Source organism: Petaurus breviceps, unplaced genomic scaffold (assembly GCF_028583685.1).
Source record: "Petaurus breviceps papuanus isolate PSGF00001 unplaced genomic scaffold, PetGlider_PUasm1.0 90763, whole genome shotgun sequence".
In the NCBI taxonomy this organism is placed as follows: domain Eukaryota; kingdom Metazoa; phylum Chordata; class Mammalia; order Diprotodontia; family Petauridae; genus Petaurus; species Petaurus breviceps.
In genome coordinates this window covers 11813282-11832799 of record NW_027187340.1, presented here as the reverse complement: position 1 = coordinate 11832799, position 19518 = coordinate 11813282, and positions in this window count along the sequence as shown.

The following is a 19518-nucleotide window of genomic DNA, read 5'->3' as shown; positions in this document are numbered from 1 at the left end:
TGTGTGTGTGTGTGTGTGTGTGTGTGTGTGTGTGTGTGTGTGTGTGTATGGGTGTGGGTGGGTGTGGTGTGGGTGTGGGTGTTAAGTGTCTGAGGCTGGAACCGAACTCAGGTCCTCCTGACTCCAGGGCCGGCGCTTTAAAATTAGCTGCTATCAAGTTTTATGTAGTTCACTAGTTTTTGGTTCACTGGGTTAACTGTTGACCTTAGATCCTCCACATGTTTATATACTTTCTGGATTCTCAGTCTCTTCATTTTATATATTTACTATCCTTTCTACTTCTTTTATTTCTTCTCTTTTTATCCTACATTTTATCTCCACCAAATACATCCTATTTCATATAGTCTAAGGATACTGACATCCTACAGTGGGAATATAATTTTGTTGGCAGCATTTCCAGGTCCAATGGGAGCCTTAATCCCTGACAGAACCAGTTTCCTAATCTTACCTCTTGTGTAAATTTTGCTTCAGCCTTTTTTTGCTGTAGGCATTCTTACTGTCCAGCTGTCCTTACCCACTGTGGGTTCTGCTCAGTGCAGAAAGCCCTACTTATTGCCTCTGATTCATCTGTCTCTGTCCTGTCTGATTTGCCCCTAGAGCACTGCTAAAACTGGTTCTATTTTTCAGCAAATCAAAGGTTCTTCAGTGTTTGTTCTAAAATGACCTCTGAGCTTAAAATATACTGAACTATGTGAGGATGCAGGAATTTCATAGGGGCAGCTAGCTGACGAAGTGGATAGAGTGCTGGAGCCGGAATCAGGAAGACTTGAGTTCAAATTCTGCCTCAGACACTTACAAGCTGTGTGATTTTAGGCAAGTCATGTCAACACCATTTGCCTCAGTTTCCTCAATTGTAAAATGGAGATAATAACAGTATTTAACTTCCTGTTGCATCAAATGAGATATTTGTAAAGCACTTAGTACATAGCAGGTAATATACTAGCTATTATTGTTGTTAATTATTGCTTATTATTATTATCAGGTGGAAGAAAAGAAGGAAGGAAGGAAAGGAGGAAGGAAAGAAAAAAAAAGGAAGGAAACAAAGAGTAAAGGAAGGAAGGAAAGAAAGAAAGGAAGAAATGTATTGTGTTGAGCAGTAGAGATACAAATGCAAAAGCAAAGTCCTTGCCTTCAAGGAGTCAAGGATATGACCGTACACTTGGGGCAGAATAATTATTTCCTTAGGTTGCTAAGACATGCATACACGCACACGTGCATTTTGAGACAATTCTAGAACATATATTTAGTATTTATCTGTGTTTTGATGAAGGTTGATACACTCACAGGATAGTGGGGATGGGGATCACTGAAGTACAAAAGTACAAAAAATCCCTTTAACACAGTATACCTGGGGTATACCCTTCGTCTAGCCCCTTGAGGTAGCAATGGGCAGTACAATTAAAACTAAGCTATGTACTTTTTTTTTTTAAGCTGGTGTTTTTTTTATGTAAGAGGGCAACACTGGCAGGATATTTCTGGACAGATGACCATCAATGTGATTGATAGACTTGGGGAATTTAGATATGGAGAGGACTGAAACATCAGTGGTCTTTGAAGTCAGGCTAATTAGGACACTGATGTGTTAATAGCTGGGTAACTGTGACCTTTTTTTTTTACTGTATATCTTGCAAAAAAGCAGCAATTGTTCTCACTCAGAGACTTTGGCTGAAATGTGAGACATCCAGAGTCACATCCAAGTTAAAATGCAACATCTGTGGAAGATTGTCATAGAGAGTCTATACTAGACATCTGAGGATAAATCTAGAACAAAGACAATACAGTTCAGCTGAAACCCATTTTGTTAACCCCTTTCCTAGTGATCATCTAAAATAGATATAAAGTGAAACTTCTCCATTTGCCAAGTATTTAGTTGACTACCACTCCCAGGCATTGAGAAGAATTAAGCAACACAAATGCTTTGTAGAGTGAGAAAAGACCTACAAATAACTTTTTCAATAAAGTGGATAACAAGATTGAAAGACCTTGTAAATGGGAACAATGATAAGTTATATCCCTGTCATCTGAGGACCAGCATCACCAAGCTGGCTACAGGGGGAGTGGATTTTCAGCCAAAATAAATCCTGAAGATCATCTAACAAGTAAGTTGTGATCTGTGTCAGTGGAGGGAGTACCCACACCAGTAAAAGTATTGATCTCTGTAGGATGCATGTATTGTCACATTTTTGGTGAAAGTAGCACATTCTCTGTGCTATGAGTGCCACTGCTCACCCCTAAACCAAACTGGAACTAAATAGAAGCTATTGGAATAGAGGGGTGGTACAGATCTGAGAGGTATGACAGAGTTGGAAGCAAGAATGAAATCAAGATGAAATATGCTGGGGTGTCCAGGTAGCACAGCGAGTAAGAGCACCGGCCCCAGAGTTGGGATGACCGGGGATCAAATCCGGGCTCAGATACTTGGCACCACACCCAGAAATAACTGGCCGTGTAACCTTGAGCAAGTTACTTAGCCGCAATTGCTTTAAAAAAAAAAAAAGATGAAACATGCTATCCACCTGTAGAGAACTGATGAACTCTGAGTATAGATTGAAGCATACTTTTTTCACTTAATTTCTTTTTCAACTTTCATTAATCAACATGGCTAATATAGAAATAAAACAAAACAAGAAACCCAGTCATATAAAAGTGTTACAAATCACAAGCAATGAGAGAAGTGCAAATTAATTTAAATCCAGCTTCAGACAATAGACCCTAGGCAAGTCATTTAAACCCTGTTTGCCTCACTTTCCTCATCTGTAAAATGGGCCTAATAATAGCACTTAAGTCCCAGGATTGTTGGGAATTGCAAATGAGATAATTTGTAAAGGGCTCAGCACAATGACAAGCACATAATAAGTGTTATAAAAAAGGTTAGCTAGTGTCATTATTATCACTATTGCCCCCTTTCAAATGTGAGCTTCTTGATGTCTTTGTCTTCTTAGCATTAGCACTGTACTTTACACATAGTAGGTACTTAATAAATACTTATTAATGGATTGAATATGGTTCCTTAATGTGTTGAAGCATAAGATTAGGCTCTGAAAATGCATTATTGGCTTATGAATAGACTAGCTGACTGTAATTTACTCTAATATGACCATAAGTAATGCCATCGTAGGTCTAACACATACTAATAGTCATTTGATTTTTGCCTTGGCAAGATTCATTTTTATCAATTAGAATTGCCTTTGAAGAAACTTTACAGGGAATTCATAGGAAAGAGTAGGCTTCACTGGCTTAGTTTATGAATTTATTTTACAGGAGACCTTGCCTGAAATACAGCCATTCTTCTCAGACCAAGTCTATACAAAACTCAGAAAAAAGTAAGACCAGAATTGTTTTCACTTACAAAATGGCCAAATGAACAAACATACAGGAACAGCAATGAACAAGTTTGTTGATAATTCAAAATGTATGATAATTTGCCAAGATTAAAATAAGCATTTGTTAATAATACTGTAGTTGCATCTTCCTCCTCCCACCCTCCAACCCCCATATCATCCCAAGTCTGGAAGAGTGGGTGGAGATTGTGTCTCTGTTTAGATTAATTTTTTTAATTGATGCTTCTATCAATGGGCAGTGTTGCAGAGAAATCCTACTCTATAATAATAATAGCAATATTACTAATAATATCACATAAAATTATTAAAGCTGATGTTTATTTAGTAATATTATTTGATAATGATTCTCTTTAAGGCTTATTACAATTACATTTAATTTAGTAATGAATAATCTTACCATATACAAGGAGTGGAGGTGTGTGTTAAAAAATAAATTCAGGCTTCTCTATATTTTAGGTATTTAATGGTAAATAATAATTTATATGTCTGTAAGGTTTCAAGGTTTGCAAAATGCTTTATGTATGTTATTACATTTTGTCCTTACAACAATCCTGTGAGGAAGATGTAATCTCCATTTTACAGATGAAGAAACAGCTTCAAAGAGGTGAGTGAAGTGATGTGCCCCCTTGGGGAACTTGATTACTAAATGCCCCATACCTGTTGTGGGGAGGAGGGAGTAGCATTGGTGGGGACAGGAAAGGGAAGATCCTGGGTTCCTCTAGCTTTCAGCTTTGAGAAAGAAGATATGCCAGTCCAACCTCTCTTCAAGTTTCTAAAGAGAGAGAGACTCTGGGAAGAAACCAATATGTAGGACCATGAGGTCTCCCTCAGTGGGAGGTACTTAAGCTGGGTCTTGAAGGAAACCATGGACTCCAGGAGTTGGAGGTAAGAAGGGAAGGCCTATCAGACATGAGGACAGCCTGTACAAAGACATGGAGATGCGAGATAAGACATCCTTTGTGAGGGACAAAGAGTAGATCAATATGTCTACCTAGAGATGCATGTATATACACATTTATACATACATACATATATATATATATATATATATATATATATAAATGGTGTGTATGTAAAGCATTTTGGTTAATTCTTTAGAAAAAACTTATAATTTGTTCAGTTGAGTCAGAAAATTTTTTATTTATTATTTGATTCAAATACCTTAATTCCTTATATTTTTCCTTCTATTATTAGAAAATATCTATCAACTTTCAAATAACATTCCGAGGAAAATAAATAATATTTTATATTCTTATAAATTTAAATAAGTACACACTAATTTCAAATTCATGTATTACTTCATGTGATATGGCAATATAACATGATGTTCCTGTGTTTCTGGGATAATATTGTTCAGATATTTGCTTTGGCAGATTTTTTAATGGGATATACGAAACAGCGGGCATGCATCATGTCTGACAAATACCTTTATAAGGAAAATTGCATATGATTAAAATACACTTAGTTAAGATGTTTCTTCCTGGCTCATTTTCGAACTAGTTCTTTTGTATTCTGATTCATTTGCAAATGGAAATTGACAGATCAGGCAAAGGACAAAAACAATAAGTTTCAATCAATTCAGAGAAATCAGTAAAACAGCTGATACTTTTAACTACATAGTACTTAAATTTAACTGCCAAGATCTATTTTTGAAGAAATTTAGAATCCCTGTTTTCCCCATCAGAAAGCCTTGACTCAGTTCTTACTATAAAAATACTTTTGGCTATCAGTTTGAACTGATCAAAAGAACCATAGTTTGTCAATGGAAAATTGACTCCTTCCTGCCAGAGCTTTTAGTTTGACTCTGTAGGTTGCTAAAACCAAATTCCATTGAAAACCCTCACATTCATATATAAGCAACTAATTTCAAAGAAAAATTATTATTGTCAGCAAATTAAACTTTTCAATTAATATTGACATTGAATAAAGGATGTAGCAGACAGATTAGTGGATTTAGAATCGGAAACACTGAGTATAAATTATAGATCATAGATTTAGAGTTGGGAAGAGCCTTAGAGATTTTCTTGTCTAACCCCCTCATTTTATTTAATTTTAATTTGATTTAATTTTCCATTCCAAATTCTCTCCTTCCCTCTACCCCCTACCCTATTATTGGGAAGGCAAGAAAAATGATACCCATTATACATGTGAAACATATTTCTTTTTGTTTTTGCTTTTTGGAGGGCAATTGGGGTTAAGTGACTTGCCCAAGGTCACATGGCTAGGTTTTTTTTTGGGGGGGGCAGTTAAGTGTGTGATGCAGAATTTGAACTCAGGTCCTCCTGAGTCCAGGGCCGGTGCTCTATTTACTGCGCAACCTAGCCACCCCCATGAAACATACTTCTGCATTAGCCATATGGGGGCGGGGAGGAGAAGCAAGAAAAACAAAAAGAAGGAAAAGATCTGATAATTTCTTCCATGCTCCCTAATTTGCTCATGCTATCATGCTTTACATCTAAAACACGGACTCATTTTGAGCATATCTTAGTACATGATGTGAGTGCTGATCTTCTCTAGTTTCAGCCAGACTACTTTCCAGTTTTCCCAAAAGTTTTAGGATTTGTGTTTATCGAACACTAGCTCATTTACTTCTGTATATTGTGTGCATTATCTATTCCATTGAGCAACCACTACTTTTTTTTTTCAAATGCTTTATTAACTTCTGGTTTACATCATTCATTTCCGCCAGATTTTGAGTTACAAATATTTTCCCCTTTTTTCCCCTACCCCCCACCCCTAAAATAGCAGTCCCACAGGATATCCCCTCCTCCAATCTGCTCTCTCCCATATCTTCTCCCATACCTCCTTCAATTTTTCCAGTAGGGCATGGTGGATCTCTATGCCCCAATGCCTGTATATCTTATTTCCCAATAACATGTAAAATAGTATTAATAATTGTATTTATATATTTTTAAACATTTGATTTTAAAACTTTGAATTCCAGATTAATTCCCTTCCTCCCTTGTCACCCACCCTTACTGGGAAGATAAAGAATTCAGTATAGGTTGTATATGTGTAGCTATGCAAAACTTTACCATAGTAGATATAGTGTAAAAGACTGACTATATTTCCCTCCCTCCTATCCCACCTCCCACTTGTTCTATTCTCTACTTTGATCCTGTCTCTTTTCAAAAGTGGGTGCTTCCAAATTCCTTTCCCCCCCCAGCCTTTCCTCCCTTCCATCATCCCCCCTCTCATCCCCTTCCCCCCTACTCTCCTGTAGGGTAAGATACTCTATTTAGTGTGTATGTCATTCCCTCCCTGAGCCGAATTCAATGAGAATAAGGTTTTGCCTTTTAGCCTTCCTGTTCTTCCCCTCCATTGTAACCATTTTCCCTTGCCTCTTCTATAAGAGATAGTTTACCCCATTCTGTCTCTCCCTATCTCCTCTCATTATATTCCTCTCTCACCTCTTAATTTCACCTTTTAAGTATCATCCCTTCCTATTAAATTGGTTCTGTGCCCTCTATCTATATATACCTGTAAACATATATACATACATTCACATCTGTATTCATATGCCCATATACCCTCCTATATAGACATACATATTTCTATTCCCTTCAACTATTTTCATACTGAGAAAAGTTTCATCAGTTACAATTATTGTTTTTCCATGTAGGAATGTAAATAGTTCAACTTTGATAAGTTCCTTATGATTTCTTTTCCCTGTTTACCTTCTCATGCTTCTCTTGCTTCTTGTATCTGAATGTCAAATTTTCTATTCAACTCTGTTTTTTTCAGCAAGAATGCTTGAAAGTCCTCTATTCCACTGAATGACCATATTTTCCCCTGAAACATGATACTCAGTTTTGCTGGGTAGGTGACTCTTGGTTTTAATCCCAGCTCCTTTGCCCTCCGGAATATCATTTTCCAAACCCTTCAATCCCTCAGTGTAGAAGCTGCCAGATTCTGGGTTATCCTGATTGTGTTTCCACAATATTCAAATTGTTTCTTCCTGGCTGCTTGTAATATTCTCTCCTTGATCTGGGAATTTTGGAACCTGGCTATAATATTCCTAGGAGTTTTCTTTTTGGGATCTTTTTCAGGAGGTGATTGGTGGATTCTTTCAACCTCTGTTTTGCCTCTTGGTTCAGGGTAATTTTCCTTGAGAATTTCTTGGAGGATGATTTCTAGGTTCTTTCTTTGATCATGGCTTTCAGGTAGTCCAATAATTTTTAAATTATGTCTCCTGGATCTACTTTCCAGGTCAGTGGTTTTTCCCATGAGATACTTCACATTGCCTTCCATTCTTTCTTTTGTTTGGATCTGTTTAACATCATCTTGATTTCTCATGAAGCTACTAGCTTCCATTTGCTCCAATCTAATTCTGAAGGAATGATTCTCTTCAGTGAGTCTCGGAAGCTTTTGGTGCAGGAGTTCGGACTTCACTGTCTTCCTCCTGTTCCATACTTTGATCCTTTTTGTCCCCAAAATAGAAGTCTAATGTTATATTGCTTTGCTTGGTTTGCTTCCTTTGCCTGCTCATTTTGCCACTCAATTACTTGAGTTTTGGGCTTTTTCCATGGTAGAACTCTGCTACCAGACAGGGGAGCTTTGTCCCAAACGTTGGGGTTTTCTCAGCTGCCGAAGGTTTTAGTTGAGTGCCCTCTTTGAAGCCTCCACACACTCTGGCAAGCTGGTCACACACCCTAGCACCTCCACCCTAGACCACAATCCATATCCAAGCAGGTTAAAGCAAGAGCGATTACCCCTCAGACTGGTCGCTTGGTCCCCAGTGGCCTTGGCTCCTCAGCAGCTTTTTGCCCTGGGGGAAGAGGCCGATGCACTCCCAACTACTGGATCCCAAAATCCACACTGAACTGACCTCTCACTTTGTCCTTAGCACCTATGTGTTGATAATTCTGGAACGGCCACAGCTGCTGGTGATCTGGAGTCCCTCCAGCTGGTTGTTTGTCAGGCCCGCCCTTGGGCTTAAACCTTGGAGTGTGGCTGGGCTTGGTTCCTAGAGCACTGCACTGGCCGATTCCTGCCAACCTACTGGGCTGTCCTCAGCAGGAGGTTAGCTTCTTTGTGTCATTTTGTGGGTTCTGTAGCTCCAAAGTTTGTTCAGAGTCCCCTTTTATGTGAATTGGGGGAGGTAGAAGCCAGAGTCCCATGGATGTCCTGTTTCTATTCTGCCATCTTGACTCCACCCCCTAACCACGACTTCTTATTCAGTATCAGATTGTTTTGATGATTACCACTTCATAACATGGTTTGAGATCTGACACTATTAGACCCCCTTCCTTCACATTTTTTCCACTGATTTCCTTGGTTGTCTTGTCCTTTTGTTCTTCCAGATAAATTTAATTATCATTTTTCTAGCTTTATGGATTATTTTTTGGTAGTTTGACTGATTGCTATGTCACTGAATAAGTAAACTAATTATTGTCATTTTTATTCTATTGACTCAGCCTATCCACAAGCAATTAATAATTCTCCAGTTCTTTAGATCTGTCTTTATTTTATGTGAATAGTGATTTGTTCTTGTGTTCATACAGTTCCTGTGTATATCTTGGCAAGTGGATTCCCAAGTATTTTATAATATCTGCATTTATTTTAAATGGGATCTCTCTTTCTATCTCTTCCTACTGAGTTGGTAATATCTAGAAATATTGTGTGGGTTTATTTTATATCCTATAATTTTGCTAATGTTGCTCTTTGTTTCACCTAGATTTTTAGTCCAAGTATACAATCATATCATCTGAAAAAAGTCGTAGTTTGGTTTCTTTGTTGCCTATGCTTATTCCTTCCATTTTTGTTTCTTATTCCTATGGTTCGAATTTCTTGCACAATATTAAGACATCCTTGCTTCGCCCCTGAAAGACTTCTAGTTTTTTCCCTATTATAGATAATGCTTATTCTTGATTTTAGATAGATGATACTTATCATTTTGAGAAAATTTCTATCTATCCTATGCTTTCTAGTGTTTTGAATAATCCCCTCATCTTACAGATGAGGAAACTAAGGTCCTGAGAGATAAGAATTTGCCCAAGGTTACACAGGTAGAAAAATGGTAAAGAATGGATTCAAACATAGGTTCTGTTACTCTAAGTTCAACACTCTTTCCATTCAATGCTTCTCAGAAATGTACTCTTTATGTGACATCATTTGAACCTCTCAGACAGAGCTTTGACTAAGTAAGTACTTGGCTATGTGCCAGGCACTGTGTTACGTGCTAGATGTACAAATGAAAAATATAGTTCCTGCCCTCCAGGAGTTTAAATTCTATTGGGGAAAGATAACAAATTTAAAAGGAGCTAAAAATTGTCTGGGGGAAAGGTACATTTCAGCTATGTTCTTTTCTGGGACTATCTGCTGTGACAAGGAAAGGAAAATTCTTCCCTGTTCCCTCTCTTTTATCTCAGCTCTGAGCAATGGATCTCATGGCATTTGTTTCCATTCTGTCATGTTTGTTCTTGGTTTCAAGAGCTAGAGATGATCCCCATAGAATGGAGAGTTTGAGCCATGACCTTGGAGCCAATATTGCACATAGAGTACAAAAGAACATGAATAAAGGCATGGAATAATAATGCAGGTTTGAGGAATATGAAGTAAACCCGTTTAGTCACAGTAGAAGGACATGTTAGGGATGAGTGGCAAAGAAGTTAAAACAAGTTGATAAAAAAAAAAAAACCTTGAATGTTAAGCTGAGAAATCTTTTGCTTAAACCTGTGACTTAATTGGTTTGGGGAGTTGAGTGAGGAAACACCTTTTAACAAAGCATATTGGCAGTTGTTCTGCACCTTAATAGTCCTAAAAGCAGCTAGGAGGTATAGCAGATGCATAGAATGCTAGAGGGCATCAAAAAGATCTGTGTTCAAATGCTGCTTTAGATACTAACTGTGGGACTCTGAACTGGACAAATCACTTAAGTTCTCCCAGTCTTGGGTTCCCCAGATGCAAAAATGAGGGTGACAAAAGCAGGGTTACTGTTGAGGTCAAATGAGAGAATAGATTTAGAGCAATTTGCAAACCTTAAAGGGATATATAAATGCTAACTAGTATTATAGAGAGTTGGCTAGGGTAGCAAGAATTTAAATGCCTTACCCAATGTCACACAGATTTTGCCAAGTCAGAGGCAAGACTTTATATTCTAGCTCCTCCTGACTTTAGGCTACTTTCTTTCCTCTACTATACAGGTACTCAAGCTAAAAAGTGAAGAAAATCAGAATGAATCAACTACAGGTTTTTAAGCTGTTGAGTAATATCATGGTATCTCACACTTATGGCACTGAGAATTTATAAATAACTTTCCCCATAATAACCCTATGAGGTTGGCACTGCTATTATCTATTATTAGCTATATAATATTATCTATTATATATTAGCTATTATCATCATCCTCATTTTAGGAATCAAGAAGCTGGGACTCAAGAGAAATGCCTTGCCTACAGGCACTCATTATCAATATTGGATGATAAATGTCAGGGTTAGGACTTGAATCTAAGTCCCCTAACACCCAAACCAGCTTTCTTTTCACTATAGCACAATGGCAATAGTATGCAGGGTGGATTTTTTTTTAGGGGGGAGGGAGCGCGGAAGAGGGAAAGATGAAAGTCAACTAATAGGCTATTAGAATAATCCAGCAAACCACTTATCCAGTTGTAAGGTAATGAAAGCTAGGGTATAAGCTATGGAAATATAGGAGATTTCATATCCTGTTGTAACATAAACCATTACATGCTGAGAATAGCAGACATTCTCAGATACAAAGTACCATTTAATATCAATGAATATTTTCCAATGAGATTGTAAATTTCTGTGTGGAAGGATCCATGTCTTATACTTCTTTATGTTCCTCAAAGAACCTAGCAAGCGTGAAGTCGGCATGTGATAAATATACATAATTTGATTTGACTGTAGGTTGTAGATCATGTGGAAAAATGAGTAAATAGAGGTAATTCCCACAAAAAAATTCAGTATTAAGCAAAGAGAAGTGATAACCATTAATAGAAACTTATGGAAAAGTCTACTTGAGGATAACAAATAATATGTGCTTGTAAAAATTATTGTGGATTTTAGGACAGAAGAATGCCACTATCTTATGTGTATGAATTGTATCTTAAGATTCAGAAGCAAAGCTTTGTGACAGCTAAAAATGTTGCAGTTTCATAATAAACTCTTTATACATTTAAAAAAAATCAAGGACTTGGTTTGCTTATTTTCATGATACAAATGCTTCTTTTTCTAAACTCATTCTAAAGAACAATTTTCAAAGGATCATAGATTTAGAGCCAGGAGGGACCTCAGAGGCCCTTGAATTTAATCCCTTTGTTTAGGAGATGAGGAACTGAAACATAGAGGTATTGTGACTTACCCAAAGTAATTCAACTAGGCTATCAGGTGGGCTTTGAGTATCAGCTCTCTGACCCAAGACTAGCCTCCCTATTCAGTAGACCATGCTGTTTCTCTAATTACTTGTTGAGATGTAGCTGTAAACAAGTGGAGCCAACACTATTTCCTCAAAGTCTGTGATAATAATAGAATAAGAAGAATTTGGTTTGTTTTTTTCTTCCTAGTTCAGAAGTATAAAGGCAAAGAATTTGTAATTAACTTATAATAGTTTTCAATTTAGTGGTTTCTGGAATATTTACAGTTAAGCAATATCACAGCATCGCTAATTTATAGCATATGTTCTACTTGCTAAAAGGATGAATTGTTTTTATCATTTGGATAATCCTTGAGTATAATTTCCTAATTATGCCTTCTTAGTTTGAAGAAAATTGGTTTTTATTGCCAGGAGGTATTAGCTAGAAAAAGAAACAAAGACAATCTTCTATCAGGATATTTTTTAGGACTTTTTATCTTGGTCGTTTCAAGTTTCTAAAGGAAGAGACAAATCTCTGGTTCAAGTGGGTTATAACTATGCTACCAGGTCAAATATAAAGTTAAAACCAACATTAAAAACTAAGTAGAGGAAATTCCAAAAAGAATAGAGATGGCCAAAAGTGAAACTAAGTCTTATTCATATAAACACCCTCATCTACAAGAAGAGTCTGGTAACATGTGAATTCAACTTGGTCCAGGCTAAATTGGAAAGTTCTGAGTGAGGACTAAGGAATAGCAGATGAAACAAAATCTAATTGTATTAGTTTTGCTTTTAAGAGTAAATTTTATGTTTGCATGTTTCCCTAATCACAATAATAATTTTATTATCTTCTTGAAAATCACCACTGATTGACCCTTTCTTGCTTTTCAACATCAATACAAGTTGATTATGTAACCTTAGATGACATATCCCAATAGTAATATTTGCAATACATATTCTATTTCACCTTACTGAGTATGAATTTTCTTAGCAAAGTATCAAATGTTATACAACACTTATTTTCCACAGAGCCTAAAGTGAAATGAAAAATAATTTAAAATTATCCTTTTGAGGAAAAACAAGATTCTTAATCATATTATATATATTTTTCACAAAACACAAAATTATTTAAAACATAAAATAAATGACAAAATAGAACTTACCTACAAACTTGTTCTAGTTTCTTTCAAACAACGTTCACTGAAAATATGAGAAACTCAAATTATTCGACTTGTTTATGCAATATATAAAGACCTTAAAATTTTCTATTAATCATGTTCCACAAGTTTTCAAAATAATAGAGTTTTAATTTGACTTTAACATGTTGCTTTTTTCATTGTAGCTGTAAAAAGGTGGAGCCAGTACTATTTGCTTTCTCCACTTTTTTCAATCCACCTGATTTGGTTACAAAACTGGCAGGGAAAAAAAGACCTTCCTGACTTTATAGCAAACCCATGAAATTCCCAGAACAGTTCAATTGACTCAAAATTATAGAAAATGAGCAGCTAATTCAAATCATTGCTTTTCAAAAACTGGGTCCAGTGAGTGGGAAAATGAAGATATGAAAGTGTGAGATGATGTAAGCTTCCAAAAAGAAAAGAAAAAACCTAGATAAAAGTGTTCTGTGCTTTGAAATATGCAAGAATAAGCAAGATTGTTATTTCTGAAAATGTCTGCTACATTTTTTAGAAAAAAAATTTAAAAGAACCAGAACAGAAATATTTGGGGACTAGATGTCAGATGCTGAAAGTACAAATCTAGCATAAGCAAGGCTAGCCAGAAGACTTGCATTTTCAGTTATTTCAAACATATCAAATTTAAGATTAAAGACCATATGTAGAGAAATGGGGAAGTATTGGTTAGAGAGTTCATATTGCATTTTCACTTTAAAAGCTCATAAACATATGTTTTAAAAAATGGTCCAGTGATCAAATGGTGACTGTTTTAAAGAGCTGCAGCAAAAATCTGACAGTTTTATGGACTTATTTCATATTGTCCAGAGCCTCAAAGGAATTCTTTTATATGAAAATTATTACTCCTTTTTATTGTGCTCTCTTACTACTGATACTTTTACCCCATTTGACTTTTAAAATCCCCTCGAATGTCTTTATGAGATAGAATTTGTGCTCCAAATAAGTGTATCTGGCTAGATACCATGCATATTATATATTTTACATTTAAAAACATTTATAAATGTATGATTCAAAAGAAAGGGGAGACTCCTATTCCAGTAACAGTTATCACTGAACTGAATTATTATCAAACATTAAACAAGTTAGTCCTGATCAAATGATTTCATGACCTAAATAGTATTGAACTCACTCCAGCATACTTATTTGTGAAAATCACACCTGATTATTTAACTGTTGTTTTTCTTAACATTTTCAGCAAGACAATGTACTCCAATGGTTGTTCCCAAACACAGTTTTGAGATTCTCTTCTTGCTTCCTAGAATATGTCTCAGTTTAAGGTTTTATCATATATTGACTTCCATACTCACTATACTCAGGATATCACTATCATTGATTATATTAGAAAGTTAACTACTAGAGGATGAAGACCATAAGATTTTGTCTTTGTATACCCAACCCCCTAGCTCAATTTCTTGAACACAGAAGATGCTTATTAAAGCATATTAGATTGATTTGATTAGAATAAGTGCATTTTAAAAAATTCTCTAACCTCTTAAAAGGTTTTCCACAAAATGAAGTTATACATCCATCAGGAAGTTTTTTTTTTTTTTAATATATAACAAATGTCCTGGTGGGTAAACTCCAAGGAAAAAATAATCTATATGGTAATTGTTTTGTTTAGCACCTAAATTGATGTTAATTACTAATAAATTTTTTAAAATAAAGTAATATACTCTTATTTTTTTTAAACAACTGACAGGCATTTATCACCAGACTCCTGACATTCCTTAAAGGAGCCTTTTAGTCAAGTATTCTTAGCCAGTGATTCATAAACTTACTTTTAAAAATATTTTGTTAACTGTATTTCATTATAATTTGTTTCTTTTGTAATCCTCTGTATTTAAAAACAATATTCTGAGAAGAGGTCACTTAGACTTCACCACATATTATATTTTTATATATTATACTAGGGGTCCATGACATAAGCAAAATTATGAATTCCAGTTTAAAATATACACTTGTAACATTTTAGTGCAACGAACTGAGTAACTTTCACAGATGTAAATTTACTAATATGGGAGTATTCAGGTTTAAAAAAATTAGAAAAGTTAAAGCTTTTACCTATGAAAAGTGAGGAGAATGAAAACTATTAGAAACAAAGAAACTTATCAACACTAGAGTTGTGCAAAGTTCCCTTAGTAAAGAATACCTGGAAGAGGAAAATAAGGGATGTTTCTCTCAATTGTACATATAGCTCAGAGTGCTACTTATATTATGTGTATTTTTAAAATGCACATGTATAATAATAGATAATAGTCTGCATATCAAGAGCATTGGCCTTTTTTGAGCAAAAATGTATATCATATGTTCCTTAATTCTCTACCTTTTGTGGTTGCTCTCAGGATTTGGGATGCTGAAGGAGAACTACCTTGCTTCTCTTTACTGTATATTGCTTTCCTTTACTTCTCTAGGAGGCATTTTGATATAGTAGAAGGAGAGCTTGACTGGTAAGCAGTAAGAGAATAGGTTTAAGACCTGTCCCTAACACTTGTGGTGTGTCCATAGGCAAATCAGTTAAACCTCACAGGGCTTCATTTTCCTAGGGTATAATAATGCCTGTAGTACCTTCCTCACAACAGCCTATGAAGATCAAAGGAGATAATGTTTGTAAAGTGCTTTGTAAACCTTAAAGTGCTTTAAAATGTCAGCTATTATTATTATATAATTCATTTATTTGATAACTTCCACATCAGAGTCATTAAGTAGTGCATTCTTTATTTCAGATATTCTCAACCTAACCTTTAGTTATCATTGTAATTCTAATCATTGTGGAATTTTGTAGTTAAAGGGGCACGACACGGTTCAGACAACATGAGAAAAATTAGCCTCAGAGAGGTGTTGACTTGCCTCATGTTACATGGTTATTTAGCCAACTGGAGTCTAGAACCCAGTCTCCTAATGCTTAAACCAAGGCCATTTGTTGTGTACCCCATTTAGCTTACAGGGCTCCTGGTTTCAGTAAGATTTGATACTTTAGTGGAGATTGCTCTATTTCTCTAGATAGAGATACTTTTTTTATTTTTCTGGGAGAATACCCTAGCCCAGGGAAAGAGTGGGCCTACTCCTTCCTTTTCTGTGGTTGGGATGATTTTCTGAGAAGAGACTTAGGATACAAGAAGATCAAAACTTAGTGGTCTGGGGAAAAAAAAGATAGGAAGCAGAGCACTGGAGACAATAACGAAAGAGTTAGAACCTAAAACAGAATTAACTAATTCCAAGAAAAGCAAGAATGGCAGAAATGAAGTGGCTAACTTGAAAAGAGGATAGACAGAAGGCAATATGGTGAGGGAGCAATGTGATGACAGCCTCAATGTAAAAGACTGAACCACAAGTCTTCTCCTATTCCCAGAGTGCTGCTCAGGATTATGTTGTGAATCATGAAAATGTTACAGGTTCTCCTAAAAATGGATATTAAAAGAAAAGTATTTCTTTTCTTTTAGCTACTTAGCCTACGCACTGTAGGCTAAGATTGGAATCCTGTGTCCCTCACTATACGAAAATAACTTTTCTAGCCTTTGAAGCTCAGTGAGCCTAAATCCTTATTAGGCATGTTAATGTTCCCCTTGTTACTGAGCTAAAGTTCCTAGGTTCCATCTGAGTGGAGGAAATAAATAAGAACAGTGTGAGGTCCCAAATAGAAACATAAAAATTATATATCCCTCTTCATTTCAGGAAAGAGCTTGACTCAAATTTCACAGTACCATGTTATAACCATTTTGCTCTCTGTCTTCTTTAGGCACAAAAAGGTATTAGGACAATCTCTCCTCTAAATATATTTACAAGGACGTTTTGTTTTTGTTCAAACTATAGTGCAAAGTATCCAGAATAATTCCTAGTGGCCTTCCTAAAATTAAATCATGCTTAATATATGTATTTATGTGCATACGTGTATATACGTATATATTTAAATGTGTATACATTTACATAGGCATACATTCAGCCACATATTAGCAAATTCTTCCTTATTGTTCTGAATCTGAAACTTAATGCACTGGGGAACTACTTACTTTGTTAAATTTTCTTTAGACATCCTAATTAATCTACAACTACGTCCTAGTTTCTCAGGTATGAAGTAAGACAAATTAGGATACTATTGCTATATATAACCAGATCTGAGATGATGAGAGCCACGACAAGGGTGTTGGCAGTAGTAATGGAAAGTGACATTACCAAAGAAGCATCAACAGAACTTGGTTACTAGATGTGAGGGGCAAAAAAGAGTAAGGGGTAAAACATGACTCAATGATTCTGAACAAGATTGGGAAAAGTATGAATACTGTTGATAGAGCTAGGGGAAAGTCTAGAGGGAAAAGTGGTTTTGGGGGAAGTGAACCATTTGGTTTTTTATTTTTATTTTTTAATAAAAGAACAATCAAATAATAATGTCCAACAGGTAATCACAGATGTTGATGCGAAACACATTCAAACAAGATGGTGATGTGAGAGACATTCAAACAAGATGGAAAAGAGACCCCAAAGGTAAAAAGCATAGAGACAGCAATGGGTCTAGTACAAGAATGGTCCCATAGAGACAGATACTGAGAACGCTTCCTTCTTGCCCCTGAATTGTTACCATAAATTATAGAGTCAGAGCTGAAAGGAAATTTAGAGACCATCTAGTCCACACTGTTTTAATTTTACACATGCGAAAATTAAGGCTCAGTGAGGAGAAAGGCCGAAGATCACACAAGTAACAGGAAGAATGAAAACCAGAACTCAAGCCTCCTGGCTCTTAGTCCAGAGGCCCTGCCACATCAAGCTGGCTCCCTAATTAACTAGGAATAAGAGACTATAAGAGTAAGTCCACATTTCAGAATATTGATAAGTAGAACTAGTAAAAGAGATAGAAAGCTATAACTGGAGAGGCAGGAGGAAGAACATGAGGAGTGTGTCATGGAAGCCAAGGAAAGAAACAAAGGGCCATAGTGTCTGATGTAGCTAATGGGTCAAGAAAAATGAAAACTGGAAAAAGGCCATGGGACTCAGTAGCATGGCAGAAGAAGAGCCAATGAGTCCTAGTTGACAGAAACTATGCTGAAGCAACAAAAATAGGTAAACGTGTAAGGAACTTGCGGCGTATACAACTTGAACTTATTTATTCAACCCACAGTCACGTTTTATCACCCCTATTTGCACTTATGACTATGGGTAACTGCAGATAAGCAACTAGATCAGCTTCTACACTCTGAAAATGTGCCTACTGTTTAAATACATGGTGCAATTGACCAGGCATTGCTGTGCCAACCACAACTCAGAAATCTTTCTTTACTTGCCAGGTATTGTTTGTAGTGTAAAAAAGAATAAAATCAAGTGACGCAAGAACCTTTTCAGTTGCTGTATTGTTTGCTTTAGCTATGGTTGGACATGATCCAGTAATACCCTCTCCATAGGCACTGATATAAATTTTAAAAGCATATACACCTTTCAAAGGCGTTCTCACAGTATCATAAAATGTTAGAACTGAAAGGGGCTTAGAGATTATTTTAGTCAAGACTTTCGTTTTACAGATGAGTGAACTGAGGACCAAAGAGCTTAAGTGATTTGCCAAAAGTCACACAGGTAGTTAGTGAAGATGGGCTAGAATCCATCCCTCCTAAAATCCATCTCTCCTAATTTTTAGGCCAGTACTTTTCAGCCTACACTGAGTACAGTAACAAAAGAACCAGAGTACCATTAGGGTTAGCCCATTTAAAAACTTTTCTCTAGCTTCAGATTTACTAGCCTAAATGTATTTTTGGTGTCTAGGATCTACTATAACCAATATCCTTCATTATTAAAGAGACTTGGATAACTTGCTTCAATTTTTAAGTGACATCTTTTTTTTTTAATCAAATATTTGTTAGCAAATTTAAGGAAATAATTTTCTGGGTTTTATCTAATAGATACTGTAGTTTCCCATTTTGGTAATTAAAAAACCACTTTGATTACCTTTGGTGAAACAACTTTGAAATAGTTTATAATTTAAACAGTTGATAATTCAATTTTAAATATTAGATACTTTTAAAATGCTTGGAATTTTAGGTCAAAATTTTGAGTAATATTAACAACAGGAACAATAATAATAAAGGGGATGTGAGTCACCAGAGGATTGTTCTTAGAGTCAAAAAGACCTTAGTTTAAGTCTCACCTCTGACACATCCTGGCAGTGTGATGACCCTGGGCAAGTCATTTCACCTCTAAGTACTCCCAGATAATTTTCTGAGACTATAAAGTTTCAGGATTTACCATGCACTTCTTCACTGGGGGTTATCTATACTGATATAAATACAGTTCCAGACCAGGAAAAAATTCCTAAAATTTTTGAGAGAGGTGAATTCTTTCTCCCCATCCTCAATTCAACAAAGTGCCTACTATGTGCAAGGCACTATGGATTACTAATCAAACAAACAAAATATTTCAAAGCATTTACATTTGTGGGGGGGGAGGAGAGGCAATATGGACACAGATAAGCAAATACAATATAAATCAAAGTAATTTGGGAAGGAGGAAAAACACTAAAGGGAGCATGAGAGAGATGATATAAGAGATTTGAATAAGAGATGATACTTGAGCCTTCAGAGAAGCCAGGCATTTCTTTTTGTTTTTGCTTTTTTGGGGGGAGGGCAATTGGGCTTAAGTGACTTGCCCAAGGTCACATGGCTAGTTTTTGTGTTAAGTGTCTGAGGCTGGA